Source organism: Mesoplodon bidens (genome assembly GCF_964165515.1).
Source record: "Mesoplodon bidens genome assembly, chromosome: X".
NCBI classification, from domain to species: Eukaryota; Metazoa; Chordata; class Mammalia; order Artiodactyla; family Ziphiidae; genus Mesoplodon; species Mesoplodon bidens.
The window spans coordinates 106,647,048-106,665,022 of record NC_138163.1 but is presented as its reverse complement, the minus strand read 5'-3'; the positions used below and the strand labels follow the sequence as shown (position 1 = coordinate 106,665,022).

General features: G+C 42.0%; 1 protein-coding gene across 7 annotated transcripts in view; it reads left to right on the top strand.

Moving 5' to 3' along the window:
- The first annotated feature begins 232 nt into the window (after positions 1-232).
- The window catches only part of SYTL5 (synaptotagmin like 5), a 258,849-nt gene continuing 241,106 nt past the window's right edge, over positions 233-17,975 (top strand). For all 7 annotated transcript variants that reach the window (XM_081222095.1, XM_081222094.1, XM_081222097.1 and 4 more), the window contains exon 1: positions 233-356. The gene's annotated coding sequence lies outside the window, so the exon portion shown is untranslated. The remainder of the gene's footprint in view (positions 357-17,975) is intronic.

Below are 17,975 nucleotides of genomic sequence, written 5' to 3'. Positions count from 1 at the left end.
GGCGCTCGTCCTGCAGCGGTCGTTTCGAGGGGTGGGCTGTGCCTGGCGCGGCTTCCGCTGGGTGGGCTCTGGCGCTGCCGCCTAGGGGCGTCGGGCAGAGGGCGCTGTGCTTAAGGGCGGCTGGAGACGCCCCCCAGCGCTCCGACCAGGTGCCTGCTGGGGGCGGGCGGCGCAAGGGGCGCGCGGCGCAAGAGGCGGGCGCCGAGCGCGTGAGTCACTCGGCTTCCCCGGGTTCGGAGCGGGACTTCGCCTCCCGCCTGGGGTCTGCTTTCATCTCCAGCTTCAGCGACTCACCTCTGGATCCCGGCGCCCTACTGAGGCTGGACCAGCCGCCTTTCCGTCTAGGTGACGGTCAGGTAAGTTTCTCGTCTTTGGATGCTTGGGTGACTCGGGGGGAGGGGGGGTCTCCCAGTCTGTGTCTCGGTTTGCCTTTGCTTCCACCCTTTGGTTCTGTCCGTTGGAGACTGAAAGTTCGATTTTTAAAACGCAACAGAGAAGATCAAATCCATGCCCAGACCCCAAACAAGCCAAACTCTGGGGCCATATTCTTAATTTCCCGGGTATCTTCAAATGTCCGGATGCGGCGTTTATGGGGCTAGGAATGTTCTATTTGTTTCTTGTGTCGCCCTCCTCCCCCACTTTCTTCCTGGGTGATTCTCAGAGGTGGCGTTTGGGGGGCGGAGGTGGCAAGAAAGCTGGAAGGCTGAGCTGGAATCCCTTGCCAGGGCGGTTTCCTCATTCTCGGCGAGGTGGCAGATGTTTTACTGTAGCCTGAGTTGGGATCTTGGAACAAGCCTCCCCAGCCCAGGACGTGCCAGAGCTGTAAGGTAACCGCAGTTGCTGCATATCAATCTCGGCACCATTGACCGACTCACAGTGTTCCGGAGGCACAGTTAATGTGAATGCCACGATCATGTTGAAACAATTCACTGAAGGACTCTCTTGAATATTTTATTTTGAATGTATTGTATTCCAGGAAAATTTTAGGAGGTTACCGCCGGTCTTATTTTCTGAGATGCTTCAAAACCTATTATTTCCTTTGCAAGAAAATCAATGAGCACTCTTTCTTTATAAGGATTTAAGAATGCAAAGCTACATCTTAGTTTTCCTTTTTCTCTAGCAGTGCTTGTGGCTGGGGGTGGCGGGGGCGTGGGAGGGGGAATGCTTCCATTAATTGCCTTTAGAAAAATCACCGCGGGGAGGGTGCTTTCCCCTTTCTCTACCATTAAGCGCAAGTGTTTCTGTGACCATTAAATAGGTACCAATTGCTGCTGTCCTTTTTTGCTTAAAAGTAGCAGAGGAAAAACCTAGAACGCGTGCATTTGTGGCTCATATTGACGGCTGATTGCTTTATCATCTGTTTGGTTGGATGCAGTGTTAACAGGTGGTCTTAATTCACGGCACAATTCTTCTGTTCTAGATGAGCAACCCTGCTGATATGGGAGGAAAGTAATATGCCCCCTCGCCCCCCACCAGACCAAGTCTTTCTCTAGCTTTGGGGGAGAGAGAAAGATGGTGGGAGCAGCTTTTCTGGCAGTTGATTGGGTGGCCCCTCATAAATTGCTCTTTCCTGAATCATCATTTGGTTTATAATCTGTGATTATAGAAATGAACCTTCACCCCCCTCCCCCCTTGGAAGAAAATCGATAAAACCTGAGTCATTTAGTCAGCTCACAGGGGTAACTTTTTAGAGTTAAGTGGAAGCTGCGATGATCCTTTTTTCCCAAAGCTCTTCCCAGGGAGCCCCGCAAACTGAGTTAGGTTTCCCACCTTTCAGATAATGTGACTCTTCTCCTCTGTATCTTGTGACTCTTGGTTTGCACACCAGTTTTGCTCAAGATACTAAAATTTCTTGGAAGGCAGGGTAAATCTGTGTATCCTTGGAGCCTATTAAATTGTGTGTGTGTGTGTGCGGTCTGAATGAATGGATGAATACATGAATCTGGCAGTTCAGATAGGGTTTACTATTCCTTGAACACCACCTGGGCATGCTTTTTCTTCACTGCTAGAAGATAATCCTTCAAGTTCAATGAGTCTCAGAGTGTGGATCCTCAGACTGCACTGTATTGTAAATAAATAAGAGTTTGACATATATGGAAAACATCTACGTATTAATTGTGACTTTTTTTTTTGGCTGCAAGTAACAGAAAAGTCAACTGAAAGTGGCTTTAACAAATTAGAGAAGGCTGACAGCAGGTGATCACTGGAGTTGCCTCAGTGGCGCAACAGTGTCAGGGTTCTGGGTTAATGCCTTACCCTCATGGTTTCAAGATGGCTCTCACAGCTCCAGACATTTACATCCTTATCTCATGTTCAAAGGCAGAAAACGGAGTAGAAAGGGGTAGAATAATTTCCCTCATGCAACTTTCTCTTATCAGAGAAGAAATAGCTTTCCCCAAAATCCCCCAACAGAATTTCCCTTGTATTTCACTGGCTAAAGCTGGGCCACATAACAGTCCTTAGTGGCAAGGGAGGCCAGGAAAGTGAGTATCTAGCTTTTTAGCTTGTATAGTGGGAAGGAGGCTGGGGAGAGGGGCTTTATAGATGGCTTTTGAGAGTTAGCCGGCAACTCTGCTGGACTGTCATGAAAGAAAATGATTCTGTTTTAATCAGTGATTATATTAATGATTGGTCCAACTAAAACATTAAATTTGTTTTGTTTTGTTTTTTTGCGGTACGCGGGCCTCCCACCGCTGCGGCCTCTCCCGTTGCGGAGCACAGGCTCCGGACGCGCAGGCTCAGCGGCCATGGCCCACGGGCCCAGCTGCTCCGCGGCATGCGGGACACTCCCAAACCGGGGCAGGAACCCGCGTCCCCTGCATCGGCAGGCGGACTCTCAACCACTGCGCCACCAGGGAAGCCCAAAGCATTAAATATTAATGTAGCAAAAGCACATTCAGAACAGGATTATTTTCCCCCTAGGGTATGGTATTTTAAGGGTGCTAAGTGACTTTTGTAGAGTGTGTTAGCTTTTAGAGACTGCAGGTAGAAAAATATATTTCTGTATATAGAAAAATATATGTATATACAGCTTGTATGGTTTGCATTATATTAAGTGTGGGTCAGATCCTCCAGCTCCTGAAACAGAGTAAACATTCAGTAAACAGTTGTGCTGTGAGTAGAGTATTGAGTTTGGGAGCTTCACAACTTCGCAGGGACAAGCGGAAAGGTTTACCAATAAAAAAAAAAAACTAATTAGTGGTTTCGCACCAATGCTCTGAAATTCTGGTTTACACAAACTCAGAGTCTTTAATGTGGATCCTAGGAGTCTGGAGAGCAACTTAACAGGAGGAGCAAGAAGAACATAAGAAGTGGTAGATACTGACAATTTCGGGCGCCTGCTCTATTCCTTACTGTGGAAGATGTACTGCAGAAAATGGTTAAGATGATTCTTAGCACACATGAAAACGTTTAAGTTGATGCAGGAAAAGAAGAGAGCATATATCACTGCCAGCTTGGATTCTTGACTCGTTCCCAGTAGGAGTCCTGATATATTTACAGAAGGACCAGGTTTGAGGACATACTGAAGGGAGCTCAGCTAAGCAAGTAGCAAGAGATTGAAATTTAACAACTGCAGAATCCTGTGCCTTAGATTTCTCACCAGTCAAAGGAAGGAAGTAGACTATCGGTGGTTCTCAAACTGTTGCACTTTAAAAATCACCCGGGGAGCTGTTTAAAATCCAGATTTATGGGCTGATCCCTAGACTTTTCTTCTTTTAATTGAGTCTTAAATTTATTTATTTTTGGCTGCGTTAGGTCTTCGTTGCTGCGTGTGGGCTTTCTCTTGCGAGAGTAAAACAGCAGACTGTCTGTAAATGTGAGACTAAATGATTTAGGAACATCCAAAACTTATGCTAGTGACCTGGGTATAATTTCAAGAATGTGATTGTATTTTATAAAGTAGAAACCTATCCCCAAAATAGCTATATATTTTTTTGGTGTGCTGGTCACTCTACCTATAGTATCTCATTTAACCATTGTAACCTCTAATATATCAGATATGTGTGTGTGTCAATTATCTACTGCCATAATAATGCTGCATAACAAGCAACCACAGAATCTCAGTAGTGTATGACAATAAGTGTGTATTATAAGCTCATGTGTCTAGGTCAGCTGGGGGTGAGCTAGACTGTTTTGCTGATCTTGGCTGGGATTGTTCACATGTGTTGGGGTTACCTGGATATTGGCTGATCTAGGCTAACTCCTTTTTTTCAGTTATATATATATATATATATATATATATATATGTACTTTTTTCTACATTCTCTTCCATTATAGGTTATTATAAGATATTGAGTATAGTTCCCTGTGCTATACAGTAGGTCCTTGTTGGTTATCTATTTGATACATAGTAGTGTATATATTTTAATCCCAAACTCCTAAGTTATCCCTCCCTACCCCTTCCCCTTTGGTAACCATAAATTTGTGTTCTGTGAGTCTATTTCTGTTTTGTAAATATGTTCATTTGTATCATTTTTTACTAGATTCCACATATAAGTGATATCATATATATTTGTCTTTCTCTGTCTGGCTTACTTCACTTAGTACGATATCTCTAGGTCCATCCATGTTGCTGCAGATGGCATTAGTTCATTCTATTTTATGACTGAGTAATATTCCTAGACTTACCTTGAATGGAGCAACGGGTGTGCCTGTACTCAGTTTCACATGTTTCTCATCCTCCAGCAGGCTACCCCGAGTCTTGTCCTCAGGGCAGCAGCAGAAGTGCAAGGAAGAGCAAATGGAAATACACAGGGCTCTTGAGGCCTCGACTCATGACTGGCATATCATCACTTCCACCTTATCCTGTTAGCCAACGCAAGCCCCATGGTTAGGCCCAGAGTCAGAGTGGGAGGGCCCTACAAAGTTATATGACAAAAGAGATGGATGTGGAGGGGGCAAAGAACAGGGGCTATTTTTTGCAGTCTATCACAGAGGAAAAAAAGTTCAGAGACATTAAATGACTTGTTCAGATCACATTACTTACAAGAGGGGAAGCCAAGACTGAGAAGCAACTTTGATGCCAAAGTTTAACACTGTTTCCTTTATTTATTTAATATATATATTTATTTATTTACGTTTGGCTGCACTGTAGTCTTCGTTGCTGCGCACAGGCTTTCTCTAGTCTTGGCAAGCGGGGGCTACTCATCTTTGCGGTGCGCGGGCTTCTCATTGCGGAGCACGGGCTCGAGCCGCTCAGGCTTCAGTAATTGTGGCTTGCGGGCTCTAGAGCGCAGGCTCAGTAGTTGTGGCCCACGGGCTTAGGTGCTCCGCCGCATGTGGGATCTTCCCGCACCAGGGCTCGTACCTGTCTCCCCTGAATTGGCAGACGGATTCTTAACCACTGCGCCACCAGGGAAGTCCCTAACACTGTTTCCTTTATAACACATTTCTCTCCTACTTTTTATTGTACCCTATTTACAGAAAAACTGCTTCAAGAGAAGGTATATGTTCAGCCTAGAAGATAAAAAAATTATCTTTGTACTTTGTCACAAGTGAGATTTTATGCACACGTGTATATATACATTTTATTTTTCTGTTTGCTCAATTTATAGCATTTTATGTTTTTAATTTTTATAAATGTTCTCTTATCTCTATATGAAGCAACTAAAATATTTCCATTTTAAACGAAAAAATGGATTCAACTTGTAATCCAGTAGATCTTAAAGATAAAAGCAGGTTTCATGCTGCCCCATTTGCTCTGGGGCTGTTATCAGAAGAATGGGTCTTGTTAAACCATTTCCTTTTCTTATGACTTTTTCAAAGTTATACCAGGTGTGTAGGGCCTCTATTCAGAATGAATTTGCTGATGCCATAAGTGTTTTGAGTTTACCCTCAGGGTTTTCACACATTTTCCTGGTGAATTTTGCCAACAATTGGTAAAACCTCCCAGCACTGTTACCTGTGGTATTTTCAGCTTGGTCATCTGACCCGCCAGGTTAGATGAGCTCAGTTGTGGAGATGGATGCAATAGACTGTCTGAGCCTAATGCCATTAAATAGTTGAATTGTATAACTAATTCTGTTTCTCCTGATTTCATGCTCAGCAATCAACCTTAATGATTCTCCGTGTCCATTGCCTTCAGGGAGCAAATAGCCTGGTCAGGCTGTCTGGTCTGTGTGAAAGTTATATTGCTCATTGTAAATTACTAAGCTGCCACTCTGCCTTTAAACACTTATGAGCATTATAGAGGTGAGTCAGCATCCAGCACCTTCAAGCCTGATAAATGCGGAGACGCTGATAAGATCAGTTATCGAGCTTGTGCTGCTCAGTGCCAGGCCTGATGATGATGACTTGCCAAAGTGAATTAATACCAGCTAGCATTTATTAATCATTTTCTGCATACCAGCAACTGTGCAGTTTTATTTATATGACCTCATTTGGTCCTCATAACAACTTTGTGAGGTAGTACTTTTATTTCCACTTTACAAATGGGAAGACTGAAGTATAGATTAGAAACTTGCCCCACATTAAATGGGTACTTTGGCAGAGACCTCTCATCGCCTCTCAATATCCTTTCTCGCCTTCTCCCTTAGGGACACAATGCAGTTTTATTCCTGGTGGCAGTGCATCCAGTGAGCAGTCTCTGTGACCCAGCATCTCTTGCACCAAGGTGTGATCCTATGACTGAGTTGTGCCAGTGAGAATTGTTATGTTGTGTGGGGACTTCTAGGAAGCCTGCCTAAAGAGAGTTGGCTTGGCTGGGAGGAGGGCCCTGTTTCCTCCAGCTGCTAGCCTGGAATGCAGGCATGATGGCTAGAGCCAGCTTGGACCCTAGAGTGATGTCTTGGATGTATGTCAGCAGTGAAGTTGTCAGAATAGAAAAGTAGAAGGAATCTGGGCTCGTGATGGCACCATGCAGCTACTGTGCCAGCTGTATTCCAGAGATCTTTGCGTGCTTCCTGGAAATATTAGTGTTCTCTTAGCAGAGAAGAAAGGTAGTGATGGCTATTGGGTAGGCAGTGGACAGCGTTTACGCACTATGTGCCCAATGCCTACTATTTGAACTGTGATAAACACACGTGTTTGCGTTCCATCTCTGCCACTTACTAGCTGTGTGTATTGGGCACATCTTGTGCCTCACTGTGCATCCTTTCAGCCTACCTTTTAGTCAAGCCATTGATCCAGTAACCAGTTTCATGTGGGTGTAACCAGACAGGACCTTGCCTGAGCCTCACAGTGAATATTTCACTTTCTACGTCAAGCCTTCTTTGATGTTTCAAGACAGAGGCCTGTTGGAACTGCCTGGCACCCACATAGGTATTATGGAATGTGAGGGTGTCAAAGGCCCATGAGTCATTCCTTGACTAATGTGGGTTGGGAGCCAGGGATAAACACTCCTTTCTCCCATCCTTGGCTAGATAATTTGGAGCTGCATTTTAGTATTGTTGGCTTCTAAGAGGTTCTCAGAGGGTCTAAGCAAGATGAAGGCCCCAGTTGCCTACAGTTTGTGACCAACTCAGAAATATGCCCCTGTATTGATTTTCTCTCTTTCTGGTTCCATTTTCCAAATTCCCTAATTTTATTTTCTGAAATCAATTCCCAAAGTAAATTACTTGCCTGCAAACCCTTGTCTCAGGCTCTGCATTTCAGGGAGAACTCAGGTTAACACATTGTATAACCTTGAATTAAGCTGTACTGATAAAACTTTGGCACTTGCTGACACTTTTATGCCCCTTACATGATGAAGCAGTATAATATCTTTAGTGTGCAAAGACAACAGTACATTATGAAAACTGATAATATCATGTATTGGTGTGTACACGGATCAATAGGAATTGACGTACCTTGTTCATGGGAGTGCACATTTGGTAAAATCATTTTGGAAAATAAAACTTGGCACTGTCTTGTGAAGTCGAGCACACATATGCTCTTTGACCCAGCAATTTTATTTCTAGGTATAACCCCTAGAGAAATACTTCTGCATGTGAACCAGGAAATCTCCTGAGGCATGTCCTTAGCAACATGGCTTATAATACAAAAATACTGGAATACCTTAATTGTTCATTGATGGGAAAATAGATAAATTAAAAAGTTTGATATTTGTTATTTCACAATAGAATAAAAAAGAATTAACCACTGTTATATGCAAGAACATAGCTGACTATTAGAAACAAAATACTGAATGAAAAACTAAGTTACCAAAAACTTCATGCAGTTGGGCATAATTTTTATAAAGCTCAAAAACAAACAATACTAAACAATACCTTGGGAGGAATCATACATATATGATAAACTATAAAGCAAAGTAAATCCCAAATTCAGGCTAGTGCTTTCCTCTGATGGGGAGACAGGGATGGGAGAAGTAGGAACATACAGTAGATGCACTGGCATTCATAATGTTCTAGGTCTTGCATTGGGTGATGGGTTCATTAAGGTCATTTATCGTTATTCCTTATACTTTATTTATGTGATATAGATTATTTTGTATATATCAGATAATAATTTTTAAAAAATAAAACTACCACCTACAGAGTTGCTGTGCTAACAGAGCATGGCCTTGGTGAAAGCCTGCTGTAGCCCTCACTCTGAGCTGATGGCTCTCAATGTCAGTGTTCTTCATCATGTGATGTGTTTCTTCCCTTTGTGTTTCCAAGTGTATTATAATCAGTTAGAATGGCAGGGCACAAGATTCAGTTTCCTTATGGCCCTTAAGAGTCACATCCTTTAGTATCTTTAGAAAAGAACAGTTTGAGGGGCTTCCCTGGTGGCGCAGTGGTTGAGAGTCCGCCTGCCGATGCAGGGGACACAGGTTCGTGCCCCGGTCCGGGAAGATCCCACATGCTGCGGAGCGGCTGGGCCTGTGAGCCATGGCTGCTGAGCCTGCGCATCCGGAGCCTGTGTTCCGCAACAGGAGAGGCCACAGCAGTGAGAGGCCCGTGTACCGCAAAAAAAAAAAAAAAAAAGAAAAAAAGAAAAGAACAGTTTGTTGTGTCCTCTGCTCCATCATCCACTTGCCTGTGGTTTCTGTATGTCCTGAGGCTCCTCCCTGCTCTCTGCTGTACACCATCCAACTGTCGTCTTACTGCTGCTCTCAGCACTGCACTCATGGGCTGCAGTCCCACTTGTTTCTATGGAGAGAGAGAGAGAGAGAGAGAGAGAGAGAGAGAGAGTATGTGTGTGTGTGTGTGTGTGTGTGTGTGTTGGGAGGCAGTATCATGGTAGGGAGTGACGAGGCTATTAACGTGACATTTCTCTCTCTAGTTTCAAACCTGCTTTCTTTGACAGCACTACATACAAAGCTGTAAGGTTGTACCAGATTTTAAACTCTAGGCCAGGGTTCATAACCTTTACAGCATTTTTGTGCCATGGACCCTTTGATGAAGGCGATGGACTCTTTACCAGAATAGTGGTTTAAATACATAAAATCAAGCGGATTGGATTACAAAGGCAACAAATTGTACTGAAATACAATTATCAGAATATTAAAAAAAATTTGTGATGTACTTCTTTATTAACTTACTACACAACAGGGTCTAGCGGTGGGCCTAATGACTACCCAAATTTTAAAGTGGTAATGAACATAAAGGATATTTCACTATATACGCAATAACTAATGCGACATGCAAAATATCTGATTTCTATTGGTGACAAAGTCACAGATGCTCATACTATTGTGGTCTGTTGCCTATATCCATATTTGAAGGAAATAATAAATTTCAGGTAGAGATTAGTGAATATTAAGGATAGAAGTTTTTTCCATCCAAATTCATGGACCCTCTAAAGTCTATCCATACACCCTTGGGGGACCGTGGATCCCAGGTTGAGAAACTTGCTGTAAGCGAAACAAAGGAAATTCCAACAGATGAAGGAGATAATTTAAAGTGAATACCCAATATTATCTAAATCGTAGTCCACAAGGAAAGCACTTAACTCCAACCCTTCTTGGGGGGCAGGAGAGGCACAATGCATAGCAATTGCCTTTGGGATCTCACAGACCTTCTCTTTGAGAGGAAATTCCTCTTCATTGACCCTGCAGACAGGCCTCCATACTTCCCTTAGAAAGTCCTGCTCCTTCTCAGAGGAGTTGGCCTTACCTTTTTTTTTTTTTTTTTTTTTTTTTTGTGCGCGGTACACAGGCCTCTCACTGCTGTGGCCTCTCCCGTTGCGGAGCCCAGGCTCCGGACGTGCAGGCTCAGCGGCCATGGCTCACGGGCCCAGCCGCTCCGCGGCATGTGGGATCTTCCCGGACCCGGGCACAAACCTGTGTCCCCTGCATCAGCAGGCAGACTCTCAACCACTGCGCCACCAGGGAAGCCCAGCCTTACCTTTTGATTCATCCGTCTCCCTTCTCCACTCTATTTTCCCCACTCAGGGTTGTCCACCTTCAAATAACTCTCTAGTGATGGCCCGACAGTAGTGTACTCTGGGCTTTGGCTCCCTGAGTCTCTTCTCCTTCAGGGCCTCTCCACCGTGGTGAGCTGTAGTGAGCAGAGCACGTGTGGGTGCCCCTCCTAACTCTCCAGTAAAAACACTTATTCTCAGAGGTAGCTCACTCTTTTTTTAAAAAACAATTTTTATTGAAATATAGTTGATTTACAGTGTTGTGTTAGTTTCAGGTCTACAGTAAAGTGACTCAGTTATACACACACACACACACACATATACACACTCACACGTAAATATGTATATTCTTTTTTAACATTCTCTTCGATTATAGGTTATTACAAGATATTGAGTAGAGTTCCCTGTGTTGTATAGTAGGTCTTTGTTGGTTACCTATTTTATATATAGTAGTGTGTATGTATTAATCTCAACCTCCTAATTTATCCGTCTCCCCCACCTTTCCCTTTTGGTAACCGTAAGTTTGTTTTCTGTTTGTGAGTCCATTTCTGTTTTGTAAATAAGTTCATTTGTATCTTTTTTTTTAGATTCCACATATAAGTACAACTATCATCATGTGAGACTTGTCTTTCCCTGTCTGGCTTACTTCACTTAGTATGATGATCTCTAGGTCCATCCATGTTGCTGCAAATGGCATTATTTCATTCTTTTTTTAATGGCTGAGTAATATTCCATTGTATATATGAACCACATCTTCTTTATCCATTTATCTGTTGATGGACACTTAGGTTGCTTCCATGTCTTGGCTATTGTAAATAGTGCTGCTGTGAACACTGGGGTGCATGTATCTTTTTGAATTCTGGTTTTCTCTGGATATATGCCCAGGAGTGGGATTGCTGGATCATATGATAGCTCTATTTTTTAATTTTTTAAGGAGCCTCCATACTGTTTTCCATAGTGGCTATACCAATTTACATTCCCACCAACAGTGTAGGAGGGTTCTTTTTTCTTCACACCCTCTTCAGCATTTATTATATGTGGACTTTTTGATGATGGCCATTCTAACTGGTGTGAGGTAATATCTTGTTGTAGGTTTGATTTGCATTTCTCTAATAATTAGCAATGTTGAGCATCTTTTCATGTGTCAATTGGCCATCTGTATGTCTTCTTTGGAGAAATGTCTATTTAGATCTTCTGCCCATTTTTTGACTGGGTTATTTGTTTAGCTCAGTCTTAAAACAGAAGGAAGCAGAAGCATTTCCCTGACTGCCCCATAAATTAAAAAGCTGCTCAAGTGTATAGTGAAGCTAGCCTCTGTAATTATTATGCTGATCAAGGAGAGTTCCTTATTCATCCCACAGCTTCTTTCAAATGGGCTCATTACTGAGCCATTGACCTTTTTTTTTTTTAAAACGTCTTTATTGGAGTATAATTGCTTTACAATGGTGTGTTAGTTTCTGCTTTATAACAAAGTGAATGAGCCATTCATATACATATATCCCCATATCCCCTTCCTCTTGCATCTCCTTCCCTCCCTCCCTATCCCACCCCTCTAGGTGGTCACAAAGCTCTGAGCTGATCTCCCTGTGCTATGCGGCTGCTTCTCACTAGCTATTGATTTTACATTTGGTAGTGTATATACGTCCATGCCACTCTCTCACTTTGTCCCAGTTTACCCTCCCCCCTCCCCATAGACATTTTAATGTCTATTCTCTGAGCTTCACTAACACCTGGCTCCAGTGTGAAATTTATGTTTGGTGGATCCTGATTGGGTACTTAGATAGTGTCATTGGTATCCCCCACAGTACCTAATTGACTGATTCACTGATTGATTGATTATTTTAACGATTTTTTCCAGAATCAGTAGTGATTTTTTTTAACCATTTTTAGTTGAAGTATAGTTAATTTACAATGTTGTGTTAGTTTCAGGTGTACAGCAAAGTGATTCAGTTTTTTATATATATATATATACACACACATACACACACATACACACACATATATTTGTGTGTACATATGTGTATATACACACAAATATATATGTGTGTGTGTATATGTGAGTATATATACACACACATATATTTGTGTGTGTATATATATATATATATATACTTTATCAGATTCTTTTCCCTTAGGTTATGACAAGATATTGAATACAGTTCCCTGTGTTATACAATAGGTCCCTGTTTCTCTGTTTTATATATAGTAGTGTGTATACGTAGTAATGATTTTTAAATTTTATTAAAAAAATTTTATTGGAGTATAGTTGACGTAGTAATGATTTTTGATATATATTATTTTGGGGGACAGTTTTGATTTACAGAAAAATGGTAAAGCTAGTATAGAGTTTCCGTACACCTATACCCAATTTCTCCTATTATTACTATCTTACATCAGTATGGTATATTTGTTACAGTTAATGAACCAGTATTGTACATTATCATTAACTAAAGTCCATATTTTATATGGTTTCCTTAATTTTTACATAATATCCTTTTCCTATTCCAGGATCCCACATTCCATTTAGTCATCATGTCTCCTTAGCCTCCTCTTGACTGTGACTGTTTCTCAGACTTCTCCTTGTTTATGATGATCTTAACAGTTTTGAGGAGTACTGGTCAAGTGTTTTATAGAATGTTCCTCAATTGGAATTTGTCTGATGTTTTTCTCATGAGTAGACTGGGGTTATGTGTTGGGGGTGAAGGCTGTAGAAGTGAAGTACTATTCTCATCACATCATATCAACAGTACATACTGTCAACATGACTTACCACTGTTGATATTGACCTTGATAACCTGGCTAAGGAGTGTTTGTTGGGTTTCTCCACCATAAAGTTACTCTTCCCCCACTTTACCATACTGTTGTCTTTGGAAGGAAGCCACTATGTGCAGGCCACGCTTAAGTTGTGGGGAATTATGTTCCATCTCCTTGAGGGTGGGGTATCTATATAAATTATTTAGAATTCTTCTGCATGGTAAAGTTGTGTCTTCTCTCCCACTTACTTGTTTATTCAATCATTTATTTATATCAGTATGGACTCATGGTAATGAATTTTTAATCAAATGATCCCAATCTTATTTATGGCCAGTAGCATGAATTTCTCTACCAAACTATGGCTAGGCCTATAGTTTCTAAGCACAAAAAAAGAGTAAAACAGTGGTTACACATGGATTTTGTTTCACTCTTTGTGTCTTTACTTTTTTTGGTCAAATTTTTGGTTTAAAATCTAACCAAAAGAACAACTCAGTAATGTGGTTAAAAAAATTCAACCATCAAAGAGCACACAGTGAAAATTAGGACTACTTTCCACCCCATATCCTGGTATCTTTCTCAGATGCATCTCCTATTAACTGTTACTGGTATTTTTCCAGAGATTTTCAATACATGTATTAGCATATATCTATTATTCATCTTCTTTAGACTCTAAAGCAAAGGGTCAGGAGAGGGAGAGCAGGGTAATGAAAGAGAAATAAGAAAGGCGAGGGTAGGAGCAGACCAAAGGTGATTAGGTCAATCATAGAATTCTTAACTCAGTCACTCTACTTGCTTGTAAAACAATTCATTTTTCCAAGGTTTTTTCTGGTGGAGTTTTGCCACATTTGTGCATTTTAACTTTAACCCCTGATTATCAAGCAGTGTAGCTGTATCAGTCAAGTTTCTTAGCTGAAAACAACCAAGTCCTCTCTACCTAGTTTAAGCAGAAGAATTTATTTGAAGGTATTAGGTGGTATGGTGTTTCTGGCCCCAGTTCTCTTCACCTCTACTCAGGCCTTTTGGACATGTGACCTTGTAGTTTTTCTCACTCAAGGAGACTATTTCTATGTGCCTTGAGTCTGAGGTTGACCATGTGACTTGCTTTGACCAATGAAATGTTAGTAGATATGATGCATGCTGAGGCTTGAAAAAGCATTTGCACATTTATACTTTTGTTTTTGTTCCTCTGTTATCTTCAAGAGAACATGCCAAACTTTGCCTACTGGAGGATGAGACACACGGGATGCAGAGCTAGGTCATTCTGGTTGTCCCAGTTAAAGGTATGCTAGATGGGCTCTCAGCCAGTTGACGCCCAGACATGTGGGTGAGCTGAAGCGCAGCTGACCACAAGATATATGAGCAAGCGCAGTCTGGCCCATCTGAACCCTACAGGTTCATGAGCTAAATGAATGCTTATTTTTGTATGTCACTGAAATTTTGGCCTTGTTATGCAGCATTATTATTGCAATGAATAAATGATACAGTAGTTTACAGAATCCCGAGGGGGTCCAGAGAACCTGGTTTGGATGTTATTTGACTAGGAGAACTGCCAACTACACCCAGGATGTTTCTAGCAGAAACTTCACTCCTGCTGCCTTGTAGTATTCAGCACCTGAATAGAATAGAAAGAACCTTTACCAGTGTTCTTTAAAGGAACCAAATGCCTCCAACCATTGTTTTCAAGAATCACTGCTATCCCTCACAAAGTTTACTTCCTCATTCCAGTCCTCCTGTGGATTCATCTGACTGGTAGAATCTAAATCACACCTGGAACCTTAGCTGCAAGGGAGTCTGGAAAACATGTTTTTTTAAGTTTTCTAGCCTGTGCTGTGCAAGAAGACCTGCTAGAAGGGGTTTGGAATAAGTGTGAATGAGTCACTCTCCAGTATCTGCCACAGAGGCATAGAGAAAAGAACTCAGTATCCTGATCCCCTGATTGTCTGCCATCACCTCATAGGGACAGTCAAGGTTCAACACTCCCAGGACTTGAAATTCTGAGGGGAGGAGCCCTGGACCCTTTAATTGCTTTACACCAGACTTGCTATAGCAGTCTTAGGTCTAAGAAAGCAGTTTGGTTCTGATACTGTTGACTGAAGGTACTCCCTGCCTTTTCTTCCCTTGGCATCTGGCAGGGTGAGTAGCATGTGAATAACTCCAGGTGAAACAATATTTTAATTACATTGGATACTGTAAACTAGGAGTTTGAGCCCATTTCACTTTCCCTGTAATAAGTGAAAAGTCAAAAGGAAAGGCATATAGAAAAGCATATTCATGCTCTCATGTAGAGAAGATGTTAAGGAAAAAATGTATCCCTGTCTCTGTCCATACCCTATATTCATATGCCATTTCCTTTGACCTAAGTATCCTAAATACCCAAAGGGTGACAGTGGTGGGCTGATGGATTTGAAGCTCGCCCTTGCCCTCCAACTTCACTTCCACCACAAGCTAAAATGGCCCTCTGAAGTGTCTGGTCTGGGTCATGTGGCATTAACTGATTGATAGAAGACATTTCCATTAAATGAGAAGGCTTTGGATGTAGGTGTATTTATTTGTTAAGTGCCAGTTGTGAGATTGGCCCACATGAAACCTTTATTCTTTTTTTTTTTCCCTCTGAAGACCTTGTTCCAACTAAATATTTGCTGAAACATTTTGGTGACCTTTTTGTGGTTTAATTTAATAGGCAAAACTATGCTATTGCTAACAGTACAAATACCGAAAAATACTGCATTTGTGCAGTATTTTAAGGGGGGAATTTTAGTACACCTGGGTGAAAAATGAAGTATTTAGCTGTATAGCCAATATGTGGATCCTTGACTAGTTACCAATGAAAGTAGGAATTGGAATATATGTATAGGAATATATATATATATATACACACACACATATATATGTGTGTGTGTGTGTATATATATATATATATATATATATGCTTTAGAAGAGCATATAGTCTATAAACATTCCCAACTATGGCAACACGACCAGGACATTTATTTGGAGGATCAAAAGATATTGTGATATTGGCAAGATGCTACTTGGTCCATATAACTTTGTATATTCAGTCATTTGGTTTAATATCCCTTGTGAATTGATGGAGAACCTAAATATGGAATAATAATCCACTCAGCTACCTGGGAGTTTGTGGTAGGCACTCATTATTATTGTTATTTTTTGAGGTAAATTTCCTTGTATGTTACAAGGAAACATATTTGTGACAAGGTCTGAAACTTCTATTCACAAAGGTGCCAGACTTGGATCCAGTCTTAGGCCAGGAATGGTATCACTTATATATGGAATCTAAAATATGACACAAATGAACTTATCTATGAAACATAAACAGATTCACAGACAGAGAACAGACTTGTAGTTGCCAAGGGGGAAGGGGGGTGGAGGAGGGATGGACTGGGAGTTTGGGGTTAGCAGATGCAAACTATTATACACAGAGTGGATAAAAACAAAGTCCTGTATAGCACAGGGAACTATATTCAATATCCTGTGATAAATCATAATGGAAAAGAATATGAAAAAGAATGGATATATATATATATATGTATAACTGAATCACTTTGCTGTACAACAGAAATGAACACAACATTGTAAATCAACTACACTTCAATAAAATAAATAAAAAAGACTTAGGCCAGGGAAAAGCTACTTCTACAGATTGGCCCCTACCTATCCCACTCACTGGATCTCCCACTAGCCTCCCTATGGAATCTTCTCCCCCAGCCAACTGGTATAATCGGTCACTGGTGATACATTTCTACCTTTGCCTGTACCCTTTTTTTTTTTTTTTTTTTTGCGGTACGCGAGCCTCTCACCGCTGCGGCCCCTCCTGCTGCGGAGCACAGGCTCCGGACACGCAGGCTCAGCGGCCATGGCTCACGGGCCCAGCCGATCCGTGGCATGTGGGATCTTCCCGGACCAGGGCACGAACCTGTGTCCCCTGCATCGGCAGGCGGACTCTCAACCACTGCGCCACCAGGGAAGCCCTGCCTGTACCTTTTGACCTGCCTAGAGAACCTCCCTGGCCCTCTTTGTGCATCTGTGGTCTACTGTACAAGTCCTGGCCTAGCCTAGACCGAGGTAAGGCTTAGGTATAAATCCAGAATTCTCCTGGTTTGCTCAGCCCTTGCCCACTACTCCCTCCTCTGAACTTCTAACACATCAATACTTTTGGCATCTAAGCTAGGCCCTCTGTGCCTCCAGGATGTCTATTCACAGCTACAGTGTTAGCCTCTAGAGGATACAAATAGACTGACTTGTAATTCTGTGTATACTCAGCCCCTACCTCAGTGCCATTCAGATATAATCAGTCCTCAGTGGGTGGGGTATGATGCCTTGGGACCTCCAGCATGAAGCTAGAGTCTGGGTAGCAAAATTCCTTGCATTTCCCTAGAGCTTCCTTCATTGGCATGTCTGATGTCTGATTTAAGTCTTATTTTTTAAAGGGTCACGTGATTCCTTTATGACTTCTCTCCAGTAGTGGAGAGGAAAGGTCTTTGTCTCACTGGTCTTCTGTCTCAAATGCCTCCTTATGCTTTATATGTATGGGGTACCAAAGCAGTGTGGCCTTTGGCCTGTGGGCTTGGCTGATTATCTCATTTCATCCCCACATCAGCCCTAGGAGGTTGGTGCGATTATGATTCCTATTTGGAGGTAAGGAAACTGAGGCCGGGAGAAATGAAGTAACCTTATGTCACAAGCTATGAAGTGGAGGGGCCAAGATTCACACTAGGACATTCCAGCTCCCAAGTCAGTGCTGTCAACCTCATCACTGCACTGCCTTTCCTGATGCCCGCTTGGTGACCGTCACATGATCCTGTAAACCTCAGCGTTTCCCTAGTTAGAAAGTTTAAGCAGCAAATAGAAGGGATTGCTAATCCAGGAACAACTTTTGTCTTTCTCACTGTGCTACCGAGATTCCCAGAACATCCTCT